Source organism: Urocitellus parryii, chromosome 9, assembly GCF_045843805.1.
Source record: "Urocitellus parryii isolate mUroPar1 chromosome 9, mUroPar1.hap1, whole genome shotgun sequence".
In the NCBI taxonomy this organism is placed as follows: Eukaryota; Metazoa; Chordata; class Mammalia; order Rodentia; family Sciuridae; genus Urocitellus; species Urocitellus parryii.
Genome location: NC_135539.1, coordinates 43,970,980 through 43,989,501, shown reverse-complemented (window position 1 = coordinate 43,989,501; position 18,522 = coordinate 43,970,980). Strand labels below are relative to the sequence as shown.

Sequence of the window (18,522 nt, the reverse complement as noted above, 5' to 3'; positions counted from 1 at the left end):
ACCTAGTTGTCAAACAGGACTGAGTAGAAGGAATCTGAGTTGCCAACTGTGAGAGAAAATGTCTCAGGTCACAACCTGCCTCCTTGAAGACACAATGACTTCATATTGATTTCTGAGAAAGAGGACATGTACTCTTTGTGCAGCCTCTGGTTTAAGCAGTCACACGAAGATTTCTCCATCTACAGGATGAAGTCCTGGAATCTTCAGGTGGGGTAGGGCTCTCTAGGTCTTTTTTTGTTTTCCCCAATTTTTTATTTCTATTTCCATAGTATCATTACATTTAGAACTGTATATGGTTCATCTTCTAGGTAAGAGAAAGTCATTATGACTACATGGCTGTGCCACAGAGACTAGACAATTTTAGAATGAGATGTTTGCACTCTCTGTCCTTAGAGCTAGGGATCAAAGTCATTTGGGGTAGAAATATTCTCAGTTTAACAAAACAAAACCTTGTGCCAGGAGTCAGGGGTTATTAATCCAATACAGCTCTGTCACAGCTGTTTGTGACAGATAGTTGGACCAGGACCCTTAGGACTGACTTCCTTCTCTGTAGTGTGAGTGGTATTTGCTCCCTGCTCTCAAAGGCTCTTCTTGATTTGAGGGTGGGTTGCCTCTATATCTTCCCATGGTAATTGGCCTAAGGCAAATATTTGAGCAACAGGTAGGCAGAAGGAAAGTGGGCAAAGATGTGTGCAGCCTAGAACTGCCTGGTTTCCTGGGTACACTGTTAAAACTTGGGGTCTTCTTTCCAGGGCACTTAAAGCAATAATCATAGAAAAGGTAAAATGGGAGTTATTACATGATTCAATGTTCAGGCAAAAAAGGTGCTGGAAGGAGCCAAGGCCCCTGAATAAATGTATACACCTAGAAATGTATGTGATCAGAAACTAGGGGTGAAGTGGACAAAATCTAGAGCCTGATTATGAGGCATGGAGACATGGCCACATTTGGGGTAGATAATTCTTTTCTTCTGATTTAGAGAAGCTGCTACTCCTTTAACCTTTCTCTCAGAGTGCAGGGAAGATTGCAGGAATGGAAAACTGCATATGGAGGAGGAACATAGGGGTCATTTGTTTTCTGGTGTGACCTGGTAGCTCTAATTTTCCAAACTGAGTCTGAAGACTCCACTTCAGTTTTGGGGTGATATTTAATGATGCACAGATGGCTAGTCTTTGATTTATTACCTTTTTGGTATTTTAAAGCTAATTTTTATTTGAGGCAAGCATTAATCATTTTGACTTAAAATTGCCACAACGAGTTAAGATTTTCAGTACCTTTCTGTGAGTACAACAGGCAAGTTGACTTAAGAAAAAAAGGTAAACAAAAACAATACTAATGCCAAGTTGTAAAAGTGAAGTGGAAATAAATATGTGTATAAACCAATAGAAGATATTAGTAGGAAGGAAGCCTCCCAAACTCAACAACAAACTGACCAGTACAGGGTCTTTGTGAAGTTCTCTCAGGAAATTTTTATCCTTTCTGCTTCACTCTTTCTCCTCTTTGTCTATGATAATTGTCTTATACTTGGGGAAGACAAGAAGTGAGATGGAAGGTCAAGACTGATTCAAAACAGTCTGAATTTGTCTTTATATTGAGGACTACCACTTTCAAAGCCAGTGGACTTGGACAGGAAGTTTAACTCCCTCTGAGCTCTGGTCTCCTCATTTATGAATTGGAGATGTCCTGGACCCTGAGTGCTTGGACAGTGCCATGAGCTGACATAGACAAACTTCTCAGCTCTGCAGTATAGACAGAGGCTCCCCTGAAAATCAGAGGGGAGTCTGTTCTGTTATCTGTCTCCAGTGTCTGTTTTATCTTCTTCCAGAACTTGCTCATGTTTTTTCCTGGGTCCCTTCTGCATTCCACCCCATATGGGGTGAGTCATACAGATTACCCAGCTCAGTAAGTCATAGAATAGAAACCTCCTGAACAAGAGGCTCTTAACCTGCCAATTTGGCTTAAGCAGTCCAGAGAGACTGTCCCAGAAGCCCACAAATAACTATAGAAGGTGAGCATGGAAAGCTTATTGCCTACTTTTGGCCTCAGGAAAGGATAGAAAGTGGAAGGGGAAGTGAGTAATGAAAATACAGTGAACCCTGAAGTCAGCTTTGCCTTAGTCAGAACTACCCACAGGGTTTTACTTGTAAATGAAAACAAACTTTGGGCCAGGCACAGTAGTACGTATTTGTAATCCCAGCAGCTCTGGAGGCTGAGGCAGGAGGATCCCAAGTTCAAAGCCAGCCACAGCAACAACAAGTTGGTAAGAAACTCTGTCTCCAAATGAAATACAAAATTGGGCTGGGCATTTGGCTTAGTGCTTGAGTGCCACCTGAGTTAAATTCCCAGCACCTAAAAACAAAACAAAACAAAAATAAATAAACAAACAATCTAACAAACAAAAAACCCTTATCAATACCAGGTTATTTTAGTTTGAGTTGTTTTTATGTCATGTGGAATTAAGAGCACTGCTCTGATTTGTTATTTTTCTCAATTTCCTTTCTTTGGATACTAGTGGAGGGACAAGAAAATGCTAAAAAATAACAGAAGATAAAATCTCTAAATAAGTCAAATAATCCAATTAATAAAAGGATAAGTGAACAAAACAGACACTTCTCAAAAAATATATAACTGGCCAACAAATATTTGAAAAAATATTCAACATAATTACTGATTAAAAATGCAAATCAAAAACACAGTGAAATTTTATCTCACAGCAGTCAGAATGGAAGTCATCAAGAATACAAATAATAATAAATGCTGAAGAGGATGTGGAGAAAAAGGAGCACTTTTACACTGTTGATGGGACTGTGAATTAGTACAACTGCTATGGAAATTAGTATGAAGGCTCTTCAAAACACTAAGCATGGAAAAACCACATGACCAACTATACAATTCTTCAATATGTATCCTGAAGAATTGAAGTCATCATATTACAGGGATACATGCATACCAACATTTATAGCAGCACAATTAAAAATCACTAAACTATGGAACCAGCCTAGCTGTCCATTAATGGATGAATGGATAAAGAAATATAGTAAAAGTACACAAGGGATTTATATTCAACCCAAAAAAGAAAATTAAAAAAATCATCATTTGCAGAAAAATTGATGAAATTAGACACCATCATGTTAAGGAAAATAAGTCAAACTTAAAAGGTTAGTGGTTGTATGTCATATATGGAGCTAGATAGAAAAACAAAGCTGGGGGTGGATCTTTTAAAAATTAAAGAAAGTTCAGTAGAGAAAAGGGACCTAGGTGGGTGGTGAAGAGGGAGGGAGAAATGCTGGGAATTGATATTGGCCAAATTTTAGTGTTATATTGTGTATATTGTGTTTATGTACAAATCTGTAACAACAAATTCTAGCATTATATAAAATTCTATTGTACTAAAAAGAAAAAAAAGTGAGAATAAAAAATAAAGTCTATGCAAGCCTTGAGAATGATTTATTTCTGGCCACAAGGTAGGGCATGGCTTTTGAGAGTCCTTAGAGCATTGCCTTCATGAAAAGAAGTTTAAAAGGTATATTTTGCTTCTGGGCTGCTATGAAGATGAATTTACTTCAGAACAGATTTTATTCATTTATTTTTCTTAGGATTTAAAAATAAAACTTTTTCATGTAACACAGGCACTGTGCCTATGGTGTCCAGTGGGTAAATTAACTCTAAAAGTGCTTGCTTTTTTTCCTGTATTGTATATACATGTTTGTCAGTGAACATACATTTGTAACCAATAATTTGTTTCTAGTTTCAAGCAAATCATTTTTTACTAGATTTACAATGCATATTTACTAGATCTACATCAACTGAGGTACATTTCTTGAGTGATTAGAACACGTAGAGCCAGGTTTCAGGTTCCAGTTTCTTGAGTGTCAGAGCAGGTATAACTTCTGAGTGGGTACATGTGCTTGTGGTTTGATTAGGCTTAACAGGATAGGAGAGAGGAGATCAGAGTACTGCTCATTTCTGTTTGTCTAATCTAAGAGTGGTTTATTGAGCTGAGCATCCACTAGAGCCCCTTGTGCTGGAGATGCAGGATGGAACTGATCCTCTTATGAAATCCTGCTGGTTGTCCAGAGCACAGGCTTACTTTCTTGGGGGTAAATATCTAGCATAAAATACCTCATATGCAAATCTTTATGTAAAAGTGATGGAAATTTACATGTATCTTATGGATACATCTCACAGACTGTCCTCACAGACTCTGGATGATAACCATCCTTACCTCATTCACCATATGAATGCTGTAGTGGGGACTAAAAGTCTTTGCTGCACAGGAACTAGGTTCAACCTTATCTCCTGGATGTCCTAAACAGTAGAGTGTGGAGAGAAAGACATATTCAGCATTTAGTTCTATCTTAGCTTATCATAGCTCTGTCTTTTGGCTTTTACTGAAAGAGCTGAAGACTACAACTCTGCAAATCTTGAAAGTGTGGCTGGAGAAAGCTCAATGTACATCATGAAAACTTTTCAAATGTTTAGTTATACAAGGCTGGCACCGTCTGGGAAATTGAGATAGCAAGAAGACAACCCCCTTCAAATCCTAATTCTTATAATCATTTCAGAAAGATTTTAGATATTTCACTCAGAGTAACAGGCATGAGTTTATTGAAGGTATAAACAGGGAAAGGGTACACTCTCATGGAAGATATCAGGTTCCCTCAGAGGGAAGAGAGACCGTGTGCCTTTTTTGCACTGCACTTTTTAAAAAAAATTTTAAAATTTTTTTATTTTTTATTATTAGTTGTTCAAAACATTACAAAGCTCTTGACATATCATATTTCATTCATTTGATTCAAGCAGATTATGAACTCCCATTTTTACCCCGTATACATATTGCAGATTCACATCGGTTACACATCTACTTTTTTACATACTTCCATACTAGTGTCTGTTGTATTCTGCTGCCCTTCCTATCCTCTACTATCTCCCCCTCCCCTCCCCTCCCCTTCCCTCCCATCTTCTCTCTCTACCCCATCTACTGTAATTCATTTCTCTCTCTTGTTTTTTTCCCCTTTCCCCTCACTTCCTCTTATAAGTAATTTTGTATAATAATGAGTGTCTCCTTCTTTTACCATGCAATTTTCCTTCTCTCTCTCTCTTTCCCTCCCCCCTCTCATCCCTGTTTAATGGTGATCTTCTTCTCATGCACTCCACTTTTGTTGGATATCCCAGATAAGTTTTCAAATAGTCCACTCAGACCTACCACTTGACTTTGAACTGACAACTGGATGACATCAGGCTGTCAAGTCCAAACTGCCATGATAACAACAGGTCACCTTTGCCAATGCTATTTGTTCTCACTGGATTCTTAAACATAAATACTTTCAGATTTTATATTTAAAAATAATTATCATTATCTCCCTAAGTTTCATAATCTGGTATGTAGAAAGAGTCACAAAAGTTCCATTCTTTAGGGTAACATGAGTTCCTCTTATGTAAATTATTTCATGCCTGATTTTCTCCAGGCTGCAGGTTAATTTCTGCATGAAAAGAAAAAAAAATGTGGGGGTCAGCACAGTGGGCCCACTTTATAGAATTATTTCCTGAACCTCATGCTCCCACCACTTGTATCTTTTTCTTATTATTTAAGAAAAAGTAGTTTAGCCTAAGTCATACTATGGTTAATTCTGGGTTCCAAAGAGTGGGTCCTACACCATAATCACTTTCACCAGAGAACAGCATAGAAATGAAATATGGATTCCCATGCTGCAGTCCAGACCTACTATATGAGACACAGAAAGCCACAAAAATCTTAATTTTCATGATCCAGTCAGTTGCATGCAAAATCTATGCTCTGATTTTGTCTCTCCTTCAAGAAGAAGATATTTTTAACTAATTTACATTAAAAAAAACTTTATTTATTTATTTTTAACCTGACTACCTTACACCCATGGCAGTTTCATGGTAAGCCATGCCTCATTCGAAGGTGGCCTTACCACACCACTGTGGCTGGTTTACTTTTCTCAAAGAGTTTTACAATTACAAGCTTGAGCCCTTCACTGTTCTTCATTTGTCTAACACTCTCCCTACTACCCCTGTTCCAGGCATATATTCTACCTCTCAGCATGAGCCCAGAAGAGTGTCAGAAGCCTTCCACTGTTCTCATAAGACAATCATGTCTGCTTTGGGGGTGTAATGCATACTTGCAAGCTTTTTGGGCTGGGGGTTATCTGGGAGACTGTGCTAGAAGATTATGCGTCTTTCCTTTGTTTCAAATTCCATGCATGACACATGATTTGTATTCCTATTTGATGTGTTTTAGAAGGATCTAGCTGCTTCTCTTCTTTTTTATTTAATTATTATTGCATTTAAAAAGCAATGGATACCAAACTTCCACCTTAAACACATTTAATTACTGAATAGTTCTTTTCAACAGAAATGTCCTAGTGAAGCTTATTGCAGCATTTCCATTTTTCCTTAATCTGAGTGTTTTTCTTATCTGAGTAGAAATACTATACATGTGTTTAAAAGATGAGACATTTTGTCTATATCATGTAGGAAATCACCTCCTTATTACTTCATAAAAAGGACAGATTAGCATACTGCAATTTTATATTAATGATCTGCAGTTTTATCTAATGTGAACTCATGTAAAGATTGAAGTTTTAAAACATACCTGATTAAAAAGCATTTTATTACTGTTTTGATTTCTTTAATTAAAATGCCTATTTTTATTCTAATCATATTCTTTTTTTTTAAAGAGAGAGTGAGAGAGGGGGGGGAGAGAGAGAGAGAGAGAGAGAGAGAGAGAGAGAGAGAGAGAGAATTTTTTAATATTTATTTTTTAGTTCTCGGCGGACACAACATCTTTGTTGGTATGTGGTGCTGAGGATCGAACCCGGGCCGCATGCATTTCAGGCGAGCGTGCTACCGCTTGAGCCACATCCCCAGCCCTCTAATCATATTCTTAAGCTGAGAAAACTTGTTTAATCTTTATTTATTGAAGGTATTTTTAATATACAGCTTCATAATGGCCTGTAAACATTATATATATATAGTTTGATACATGTTTTTGCATTTAAAACTTGTGTATTTTAAGTGGTTTTGGCAAAATCACCGAGTAGTATAAATTTGACAATTATAATAATGTAATTAAAAGTTATAACCAAACAAAAAGTGACTGGCACAAGTTGAGCAGTCAGTTTTCTAAGATGTTATATGGTAATATAATCTGATGATTGTGTGATTTTTACCATAAATAATTTTCATGTATTTTTTTTGTTTCATTAAGACAAATATTCTGAACTTCCCTTTTTCTTTTTTTTTTTATGAAAAATTCTCAGTATTTTATTAAATGGGAATACACAGTACTTTACAACATCCTGAAGATTAAAAGGACCAAAGTTAAAGGTTCAAGTTTGAAAGACTGGGTCTGAAACAGGTGGCAACAGCATTAGCAAGTCTTTGAGGGGCTCCCAGTGTCAGACATTTATTTAGGTTTTGTAAAATGAAAGAAAGTAATTAAATGCTGTCCAGAGCTTTAGCCAACTTCAAACTCTTGAGCTTATTTCATGTCATTTATTTATTTTGAGACAGAGGTCTCACTCTGTTGCTCAGGATGGTCTCCACCTCCAAGGCTCAAGGGATCTTCAGAGCAGCTCTAAAATGAGATTAAGGTTTGTGGTGAGAGCCTGAACTCGGTGAAATCCAGCAATCAGGGAAATAGGCAGGAAACCTTGCTCATCCATCTTTCTCCGAAGAAAGAAGTCACGTTCCAAGTTTTCTATACTGAAGTAATATTCAATTTGACGCTGAATATACTCTTTAAGCAATGCTTCTTCCACAGGATACACCTGAACACCCGTACCGTTGAAGCCAGATTTAAAGTTAGGTAGTCAGTGTAGTTAGGTAAATCGGGTCTAATATCGAGTGAAATCTAAAATGGAGGCCATGCTGGGAATGACTCAGGGAAAACAGGACAACTCATGGAGTGTTAATAAAGTTCCGAAAAGGCCCTAGGCCAAAGTCCACCTGGAAGAAATGTTAATGAACATCCCCCAACAGACTTGAAGACAGCCCATCCCAAAGAAATGTTAATGAAGCCCAGGATACAGCCCCCAACAGATTTGGAGGTAGCTCATCCCAAAGAAATGTTAATGAACAGCAAACTTGACTCGGAAATGACCAGATTACTCCTTTGTCCCAAACCCTTCCCACCTACATTCCTTCACCAAACCTATAAAAAGGGGAACACATTGCCCGCTAACTGGATTCCACCTTTTGGGTCCCCTTCTTCCTCCGGGAGAAGTCTTTTCTTCTGTCCTTTAATAAATTTCTAATTTCTACTCTGGCCTTGCCTCGGCGTGCTTCTTTGGTGTTATTCTTCAGCATCGGGGAGCAAGAACTCGTCACCGGTCAACAGCGGTAACATATTGGAGGTTCCACCGAGATTCTACACCGAGGTAAGCGCCTCTCTACGCACTCCATGTCTGTTTGAGGTGCATCTTTCTCTCTTTCTTTCTGGAGGGTAAGGTGGGCACCCGTCGGCTACTTAAACGCAACTAGTGCAGCCGCCACTCTACAAGACTCGGGTGAGAGGTTTCTCGGCCTAGGCAGCTCTCAATCACCTGTTCGGTACAGAGCAGGCATGTTGGGTTCTGCCAAAGCCGCTTCCAACTTTTCTGTCTGAGGCCCGGAGAGCAATTGGCGTGAGTACACAGTGTCCGGAATCCCGATCTGCCTCGGATGCGTGGAGGTGGAGGAAGGAGTTTGGAACAACTGAGGAATTCCGGTCTGGGCTACTCTCAGACGAATTCTTAAGGTTCCTTTCTCTTGAGCCCCCTTCCGACAGCCCCCAGGGGTATCTAAGGTGATCGGTAGATGAACGGCATTGAGGGAAAGCCCCAATCACATTTGCCTCCGTATGGGCCATGCAACACTCCCAACCCCGCATCCAATCCCTCCTGGATGCTCCCCTTCCTTCATGGGTCAGAAATGTTAGCAATTCAGGTTGTAAGGCTGAGAAAAAGGCATGGGATAATTAGTAAGATCTGCCCAGGTTCCCTAAGGTGCATAGGTAACTATCACTAGTCTGTTTTACCGCCCAATGTTTAAAATGTGCTGTGTTCCTTAAGCTGCTAAGAAATGCATTTTTAGAACCAACTCCTCCGGTAATCTGCTAGTCTACAGAGCAAAGGCAACAAGGAGCACACGATTCAAAGGGATTTTAGTGGTCGGGAGGAAAGCAGTAAGGCCCTTAAGTCTGAATCCTCCCAGGGTCTCTGGCACAGGGCAAAACTGAGACCCTAGCACTTTGCTAAAGGGGACCAGAAACCCCTTGGCAAAGCCAGGTGAGAGACGGGTTTTCTGGACCGTTTAGGAGGCTCAAGCATTAGGGAGATCAACAGTTTTCTCCGGCGCGGGCGCCTGAGTTCTGTTTTTTTCTCTCCACACTCAGATGGGAGCCTCACTCTCTAATACGTCAGGTACGCCACTTACCTGCGTATTGAAAAATTGGGATAAATTTGACCCTCAAACGCTCAAGAAAAAGCGCCTCATTTTCTTCTGCCGCCAGGCCTGGCCTCAATACAAACTCCCTGACGGAGAAACCTGGCCACCAGAGGGAAGTATCAATTTTAATACTATTTTACAACTTGATAAATTTTGCAAAAAGGAAGGGAAATGGTGTGAGGTGCCGTATGTTCAGGTTTTCTTTGCTCTAAGGGAAAATCCTAAATTGTACAAATTATGCCAACAATGTAAAGTAGACTCAACCATGGTATCTGCCATGGAGGGAGAAAGTCTTGGGGACTCACCTACTGAGGAAAAAGAATCAGGAGAACCCACAAAAACCCCATCGGCTGTTGGTGCGCAACAACAGCCTTCCTGTCCTCCATATCCTGGCCCCCCTGCGTCTGCCCCAACAGGCAAACCAAATGTATTACCTCTCCAGGAGATGCCAGGAGGAGAATTTGGGCCAATCAAAGTATATACCCCCTTCTCCCTTCAAGACTTAAGGCAGATAAAAACTGATTTGGGGAGATTTTCAGAGGACCCAGATAAATATATTGAGGCATTTCGAAACATATGCCAGGTATTTGACCTTGCCTGGAAAGATATTATGCTATTACTCAACCAGACCTTAACTTTCAATGAAAAAGAAGCAACTCTAAGAGCAGCTGAGGAATTTGGGGATGAACTACACCTTGCCCCCTCCCCAGCAGAACAGACTAAGAGCAAACCTAATTACCCAACTGGAGCACAGGCAGTTCCCAGAAATGATCCTGAGTGGGACCCAAATGATGAGCAAGACGCTTGGAAAATTAGCCATTTTCAGGTATTGATCCTTGAGGCCCTTAGGAGAATCAAGCAAAAGCCCATTAACTATTCTAAGATTTCAGAAATTATTCAGGGCCCCCAGGAAAGCCCTGCTCTTTTCATGGAGAAACTCAGAGAGGCAATGAGGAAACACACCACCGTGGATCCTGAATCCACAGAGGGCCAACTACTTTTAAAGGACAAATTTATCACTCAGTCAGCCCCAGACATCCGGAGGAAGTTACAAAAATTGGCATATGGCCCTGATCAATCTTTAGATAACATCCTCCGAATTGCTACTTCGGTTTTCTATAATAGAGATATAGAGGAAAAAAAGGAAAAAGAGCTTAGAGACAGAAAGAAAACTGAAACGCTGGTATTTGCTCTCAGAAGAGTAAGCTCCCAGGGTGCAGGAGGACGAAATGCTCCTCCATCCACAAAAGGAACTTGTTTCCAATGTGAAGAGGAAGGACATTTCAAACAGGATTGCCCAAAGGCCAAGCGTCCGCCTCCACGGCCCTGCCCTAGATGTCAAGGCAATCACTGGAAGAGTGACTGTCCCCAGGGACGTAAGTCCTTGAAGTCAGATCCCTCTACACATGCCTGACGGGGCCCGGGCTCAACCTTGGCTCCCGTGACTCCTATCACCGCATGTGAGCCCCGGGTATGCTTCTTCGTAGGGAGCCAAAAGGTCAACTTCCTTTTAGATACTGGCGCCAGTTATTCTGTGCTCACCTCTTATCCTGGACCTCTTTCCTCTAATACTTTAACCGTGCAAGGGGTGTCTGGACGGCCTTTTACCAGAAGGCTTACTCCCCCACTGAGTTGTGAGTGGGACGGGGTGATGTTTTCTCATGCATTTCTGATAGTCCCAGAATGTCCTAGCCCTTTATTGGGAAGAGACATACTTTCAAAACTTCAAACGTCGGTTACAATGAATTTAAGACCAAGAGGACCATTATGTCTGCCTTTATTAGAATGTGATATAAACCCTGAAGTGTGGGCTACTGAAGGCAAAATTGGACGGGCAAAAAATGCAGTTCCTATCAAAATAGTTTTAAAGGACCCTTCTGTCTTTCCACATCAGAGACAATATCCCTTACGCCCAGAGGCAAAAAAGGGTTTATTAAAGATCATTCAGAACCTCAAAAGACAGAAACTTTTAGTGCCCTGCAATAGCCCATGTAACACACCCATTATAGGAATTCAGAAACCCAATGGGGAATGGAGACTAGTTCAGGACCTAAGAATAATTAATGAAGCAGTTGTTCCCCTCCACCCTATGGTTCCTAACCCATACACTCTGTTATCTGAGATTCCAGCAGATGCTGCCTGGTTCACTGTGTTAGATTTAAAAGATGCCTTTTTTTGTATACCCTTAGACCCCCAATCACAATATCTGTTTGCTTTTGAAGAGCCAGATAGTGGATCTCAACTAACTTGGACTGTATTACCCCAAGGGTTTAGAGACAGTCCCCATTTGTTTGGCCAAACCCTAGCTAAGGATTTAACAGAGTTCAGAGATAAGACATCTCTGACTGTCCTGCAATATGTAGATGATATACTTTTGTGTGCCTCCACTAAAAGGGAATGTCAAGAAGCTACTAAGGAGCTTTTAAACTTCTTAGCTGATAAAGGTTATAAAGTCTCAAAGAAAAAAGCTCAATTGTGCCAAAAACAAGTTCAATATTTAGGATTACAGCTGTCTCAAGGAACTCGCAAGCTAGGACCAGAAAGAATAACCCCCATAGGACAATATCCTCTACCTCAGACCATAAGACAACTTAGAGGCTTCCTAGGGATAACTGGATACTGTAGGCTTTGGATCCCTGGATATGGGGAAATAGCTAAACCTCTCTATAGCCTCCTCAAAGAAACACTACGCCAAGGAGCGACTTCCCTCATATGGGAACCAGAACAGATTAAAGCCTTCAAGACATTAAAAGGGGCCTTACTCCAAGCCCCTGCCCTCAGCTTACCCACTGAACAAAAATTCAATCTATTTGTTACTGAGAGAGGAGGGATAGCCCTAGGAGTGGTCACACAAAAGAAGGGACCAACTCAACAGCCAGTAGCATATCTCAGTAAGGAGCTAGATCTTGTGTCTCGAGGATGGCCTCATTGTTTGAGGGTAATAGCAGCTGTGGCCTTGCTAGTTCCTGAGGCAATTAAAATCACCCTGGGAAGAGACCTTATAGTCTACACCTCCCATGATCTCTCAGGAATTTTAAACACAAAAGGTGAACTATGGCTCTCAGACAATCGTCTTCTAAAATATCAAACCCTACTTTTAGAAGGACCTGTAACTCAAATAAGGACTTGTTCTAATTTAAACCCAGCTACCTTCCTCCCAGAGAAATTAGAGGGAAATCCTGAACATGACTGCCAACAAGTCCTGTCTATAAACTACTCAGCTAGAAAGGACCTTCAAAACCTTCCCCTATCCAATCCTGACCTTACCATGTTCACAGATGGGAGTTCCTTTATGGAACAAGGAAAACGCAAAGCTGGATATGCTGTGGTAACTTTACATGACACCATAGAGGCACAATCTTTGCCCCCAGGCACAAGCTCTCAACTAGCTGAATTGATAGCCTTAACAAGAGCATTAGAAATAGGGAAACAACAGAGAATTAATATTTATACTGACTCCAAATATGCCTACCTAATCCTGCATGCACATGCAGCAATTTGGAAGGAAAGAGGATTTCAAACTACTGGGGGAACTTCTATAAAGAACTATGAGCAAATCTTAAGACTACTAGAGGCTGTTCATTTACCCAAGGAAGTAGCAGTAATTCATTGCCAGGGGCATCAAAAAGGAATAGATGAGATAGCAGAAGGGAACAGACTAGCAGACCAACAAGCCAAGGAGGCCGCTAAGGGTAATTCACAGACAACTACCTTAGCCCCCTTGATATGGACAGGCCCTCCCCCAGAGATAAGACCTCAGTACACCCAGGAGGAAACTAACAAGGCATTATCTAAGGGAGGTATTCTCTTACCCTCTGGGTGGATTCAAATGGAAGATGACAAACTTTATTTACCTGCTAATTCCCAGTGGAAAATTTTACATACCTTACATCAATCTTTCCACTTAGGAGAAGAAAATACTCTCAAATTAACTCGAGAGATATTTGAAGGAAAGGATCTTTCAAAGACTATTCACCAAATAGTCAAAGCCTGTGGCACATGCCAAAGAAATAATCCACGTAATTCTACTCAAAAGCCCCCAGGATTACAAAGAACAGGACAATTCCCTGGGGAAGACTGGCAACTTGATTTTACTCATATGCCTAAAAGTAATGGATTTCAATATTTACTAGTTATGGTAGATACTTTTACTGGATGGACTGAAGCCTACCCCTCCCGAACTGAACAAGCAGGAGAGGTAGTCAAGGCTTTATTACAGGAAATAATCCCACGATTTGGGTTGCCTCAAAGTCTACAGAGCGACAATGGAGCAGCCTTTAAGGCAGCTATCACTCAGGGGATATCAAAAGCCTTAGGCATTAAGTATCATCTCCATTGTGCTTGGAGACCTCAATCCTCAGGAAAGGTAGAAAAAACTAATGATATTTTAAAAAGACATCTAAGAAAACTCACTCAAGAGACCCACTACCCATGGCCCAAGGTGCTTCCTTTAGCACTGCTCAGAATCAGGAACACCCCAAAGATATTAGGGCTCAGCCCATTTGAGCTCCTATACGGGAGACCATTCCTAAGAAATGATATTCTTAAAGACCAAGAAACTGCAGATCTAGTGACTCATATCACAAAGTTGGCCAAATTTCAAGCTGAAATTCGCAAATATCCTATATCCGAGCCAGTTACTTCTCCACCTCTATATGAGCCTGGAGATCTAGTTATGATTAAGACCATCCCTTCAAACTCTCCAGACTTAGACCCTATTTGGAAAGGACCTTTTTCTGTAATCTTGTCCACCCCTTCCGCAGTAAAGGTGCTGGGACAGGAGAATTGGATCCACCACTCTCGGATTAAGGCCTGCCATCCTGAGCCGATACCCAAAGAGACTACTTCTTCCCAGGAAACTGAGGAGCGATACTCCTGCACTCCAGTAGAGGACCTAAAATATCTCTTCCGCAGAGAAAATGGTGATATGTAAACTTTTCCTTCTCTTTCTCCTTGTTACCATAAACAGACCAACTGAAGCTAACTCTTTTCTAATGTGGGCTCAACAGTATGCCATTAGGTTACAGAAAGATAATTGCTGGATATGTGGACTATTACCCCTTTCCAGCACTTCTGGACTACCTTGGTGGGTATCCCCATTACAAGGAAAGGACTGGATAAATTTACAATCCTTAATGTTACAACAAAAGAAAGAAAGACCTTATTTACAAAATGCCTCTCGTGCAGATGCTAATTTATGGCCTATAAATGAAACTTTATCACAACCTGGTCATGGAAAGATTTTCACTTTAAACCAGACCAACCTTCAGACGTCCACTACTATTAAATCCCATATAGGCCCATCCAATTCTCTCCCTCCACTACCTGCACCGTCAATATGTCACAGATATAAAGATGGTTATTATCAGATTTGGGACGGAGATTTATGGCTCACTCCCACTATTGGGCATTTAAACCAAAAGGCCCCACTCTGTTGGGAACAGCGAAACCATACCTATGACACGTGGCCTAATGCTACTCGAGAATTAGGATGGACCCCAGAGTCACAATGTAAAAAAATTATAGTTTTACAAGCCAATGATTGGTTTGGAACAAATTGGCTTTCTAGACCTAAAACTATTTGGCCAGCACCCAATGGGACTCAATGGATATGTGGAACTAACCTATGGCCCTGGCTTCCCCCAGGCTGGATAGGAAGATGTACTATTGGGTACCCCTGGATGCAAGGGAGATGGACCCCAAATATAACTCAGCCAGCAAACCTCCCCAATCTCAAACACAGATGGGGACGATCTGTATTTCGTTGGTATGATCATCTAGCTTCTTTGTTTATCCCACAAATTGGTTTAGAAGATGTAATGTGGCATGTAGAAACTTTAAACAATTATACTCAAACTGCCCTCCATGATGTTGAGGAAAGTATCTCTCTCCTTAATACTGAAATAACACTTATGAGGAAGGCCATCTTACAAAATCGAATGGCTTTAGATGTCCTTACTGCAGCCCAAGGTGGTACTTGTGCTGTTATTAAAACTGAATGTTGTGTTTACATCCCTGACAATTCTGGCAATGTGACCAATATCCTTAAGGATTTACATACTCAGATAAAAGCCATGTCCTCACCAACTTTGTCATGGGAACAATATCTTAGCTCCTGGTTCTCTGGTACTTCCTGGTGGAAAACATTGTTAGTCTCTGTCTTTGGTATCATACTTATTGGCATATTCCTGTGTTGTGGTATTTATTGCTGCATCAATATGGTTCCAATATTAATGAATTCTTGTTTCTCTTATAGACCGCCCATCGCCCAAATGGCCCTCCAGCCTATTACTTCTCAATCGGACTTCTATCATGGACCACTCGATAGACCCGATTTTTAAAAGGGGACTCCAAACTGCTTGCCCCAACATCGCCCCTTTTGTCAGCCTGAAGAAGCCAGAACGGTCTTCGCCCCCATTCCTTACAGCAGTAAGGAGCTCCCCAAATTAGAGGGGGGAATGAAGCCAGATTTAAAGTTAGGTAGTCAGTGTAGTTAGGTAAATCGGGTCTAATATCGAGTGAAATCTAAAATGGAGGCCATGCTGGGAATGACTCAGGGAAAACAGGACAACTCATGGAGTGTTAATAAAGTTCCGAAAAGGCCCTAGGCCAAAGTCCACCTGGAAGAAATGTTAATGAACATCCCCCAACAGACTTGAAGACAGCCCATCCCAAAGAAATGTTAATGAAGCCCAGGATACAGCCCCCAACAGATTTGGAGGTAGCTCATCCCAAAGAAATGTTAATGAACAGCAAACTTGACTCGGAAATGACCAGATTACTCCTTTGTCCCAAACCCTTCCCACCTACATTCCTTCACCAAACCTATAAAAAGGGGAACACATTGCCCGCTAACTGGATTCCACCTTTTGGGTCCCCTTCTTCCTCCGGGAGAAGTCTTTTCTTCTGTCCTTTAATAAATTTCTAATTTCTACTCTGGCCTTGCCTCGGCGTGCTTCTTTGGTGTTATTCTTCAGCATCGGGGAGCAAGAACTCGTCACCGGTCAACAGCGGTAACACCGTCATCATAGTAATACATCATACTGGTGTAAATTTCTGTATGAAATGGCTGATCCATCCTTTCACCAAGTTCTCGGTAACCATACGAATAATCAAAGTTTACTCGAGGGTTTCCTCTGCCTCGTCCTCTTCCAGGTCCTCTTCCTCTACCTCTGAAGGAACCTCGGATATTACCCCCCTCACTCCTCACACTGGACACTTCATCCTGATCATCTCTTTTTTCTCTGTCTCGCCTCCAACTTCGTGTGTCATTTCTCCTGTTATTATGGGATGACTTATTTGCTTCAGGTTGACACCGAGAGCTGTTCCGGGATCCAGGTCTCTCTTGACTCTCTGGTCTTACATCGTCTAAGTGCAGTGGTACCCACTTGTGTTTATTAGCTCTCTTCCGCTGACTGCTCGACTGGGCCTCGTCCTCACTCACATTTTCAATAGGACCGTCTAATTTTGTTTCTCGGTTTTCTTTGCTCTCACTGTTACTCCTCTTTTCAACCTTCTCTTCTTTTTCTTTTCTAATTTGTGGCTTCTTATTTCCTTGACTGATGACACTCTGAGATCCAGTGCTCACTAACTCTCCTGGTGTTGGCCAGTTTGCCATATCGCTGAAATCACTGGCCTTATCGGGTTTCCTTGTCTTGAGTTTTCCTGCTTTTATAATTTTGGGGGAACTGAGCTCTGCCTGCAGGGTCTCCAGAGCGGGTGGCGGCGGCCCGGTCGCGGCGGGGGACGCGTGCTGGGGAGGCTTTTTGGCCCAGGGGTTCTCCTTGGGCTGCGGCGGCTTCTCCTCGGGGCCGGCCGCGGCCGGCGGCTCCCGGTCCCGCGGCTCCCCGCCGAAGGGGCCCCCGGGCCCGCGCGCCTTGTGCGCCAGGTGCAGCGCCAGCGGCCGCACGGGCACAGCCGCCTGGGGCACGCTGTGGTCCTGCACCGGCGCCGGCGACGGCTCTCCCCGCGCCCCGCGCTCGTGGCGGCCCTCGCCGCCTCCTTGCCCTCCCGCTCCGGCGGGGGCGGCTGCTCGGCCGGCAGGTTCGCCGAGGCCGTCAGCGTCTCTCTCTCCGCCGCCGCCGCCGCCGCCAGGTCCTCCCGAGAGCGAGCGGCGGACACCGGGGCGCGAGCAGACATCGTCCGCCCGTCCCGACCTCCCCGGCCGGGGGGCGCCCGGGGCCGGGGCGCTCGGCCGCGCGTCTCTGCGCCGGGGCACTGGCTGGCTCCGGCCTGGGACCTCGCCGCCGGGAGCCCGGCCGTGGCCACCGCCGAGGCCGTGCAGCGCTGGCGTGCCGCCCTGCCCGCGTCTAACGCAGCGCCAACCGCCCCGGCCAGGGGACTCGCCACGCACGCCCGCAGCCCGCCAGTTGGCGCCGCGCCGCCCGGAGCCGCGAGCGCCCACCCCGCGGAGGCGCCGCCCGCCGGGGCCGGGGCCGCAGCCAGGTCCGCGGGGCGCGCGCCGCCCGGGCCTGTAACTGCCACTTCCCTCTTTTTCAATTTCTATTTTTTTTTTTGTTGTTGTTGTTTAAAACTAAAAATTCACTGTCTTGGTTTCCATATCTTCTCTTTATCAAGTTTTGCAAAAAATATTTTATTTCTTGCTCTCCTGAAATTTCTTGATTTTTTATTAGAAGTCATACCTGAAAGAAATTAAAATAGAAAGTTATTCCGCTTATTACACGATGGTGAATATACTCTGCAAATAAATAAAACTTTATCAAGGCGGGGAGGAATAGCCAGAGAGCAGTATAATTCAAGGCCATTATTATTCAAGAAATATATAGAATTTACTAGAATATGCTGACAAAAGTTGTGAGAACTTTGAAAATCATCTTAAGAATTTATAGCACCACAGATGACAACAACATTTAAACTGACTAATATTACTACAGCAATGTCAAATCATAGCCTTTCACTTAAACATATGCAGATTCCACCTGTGACTCAAATGTTACAGAAAATGAAAATGTTACAGAAAATGAACATCTCTTATTTATTTTTTATCTTTTTTGGGAGTATTTCTTAGGATTAAACGCAGGGGTATTCTATCACTAGACTACATCCACA

General features: G+C 42.5%; 1 protein-coding gene and 1 pseudogene across 1 annotated transcript in view; both read right to left on the bottom strand.

Moving 5' to 3' along the window:
* LOC144256981 (uncharacterized) overlaps positions 1-18,522 on the bottom strand; it is a 582,621-nt gene that overhangs the window by 325,480 nt on the left and 238,619 nt on the right. The gene's annotated exons all lie outside the window — the stretch shown is intronic.
* Positions 7,593-17,592, bottom strand: LOC144256881 (la-related protein 1B pseudogene; annotated as a pseudogene).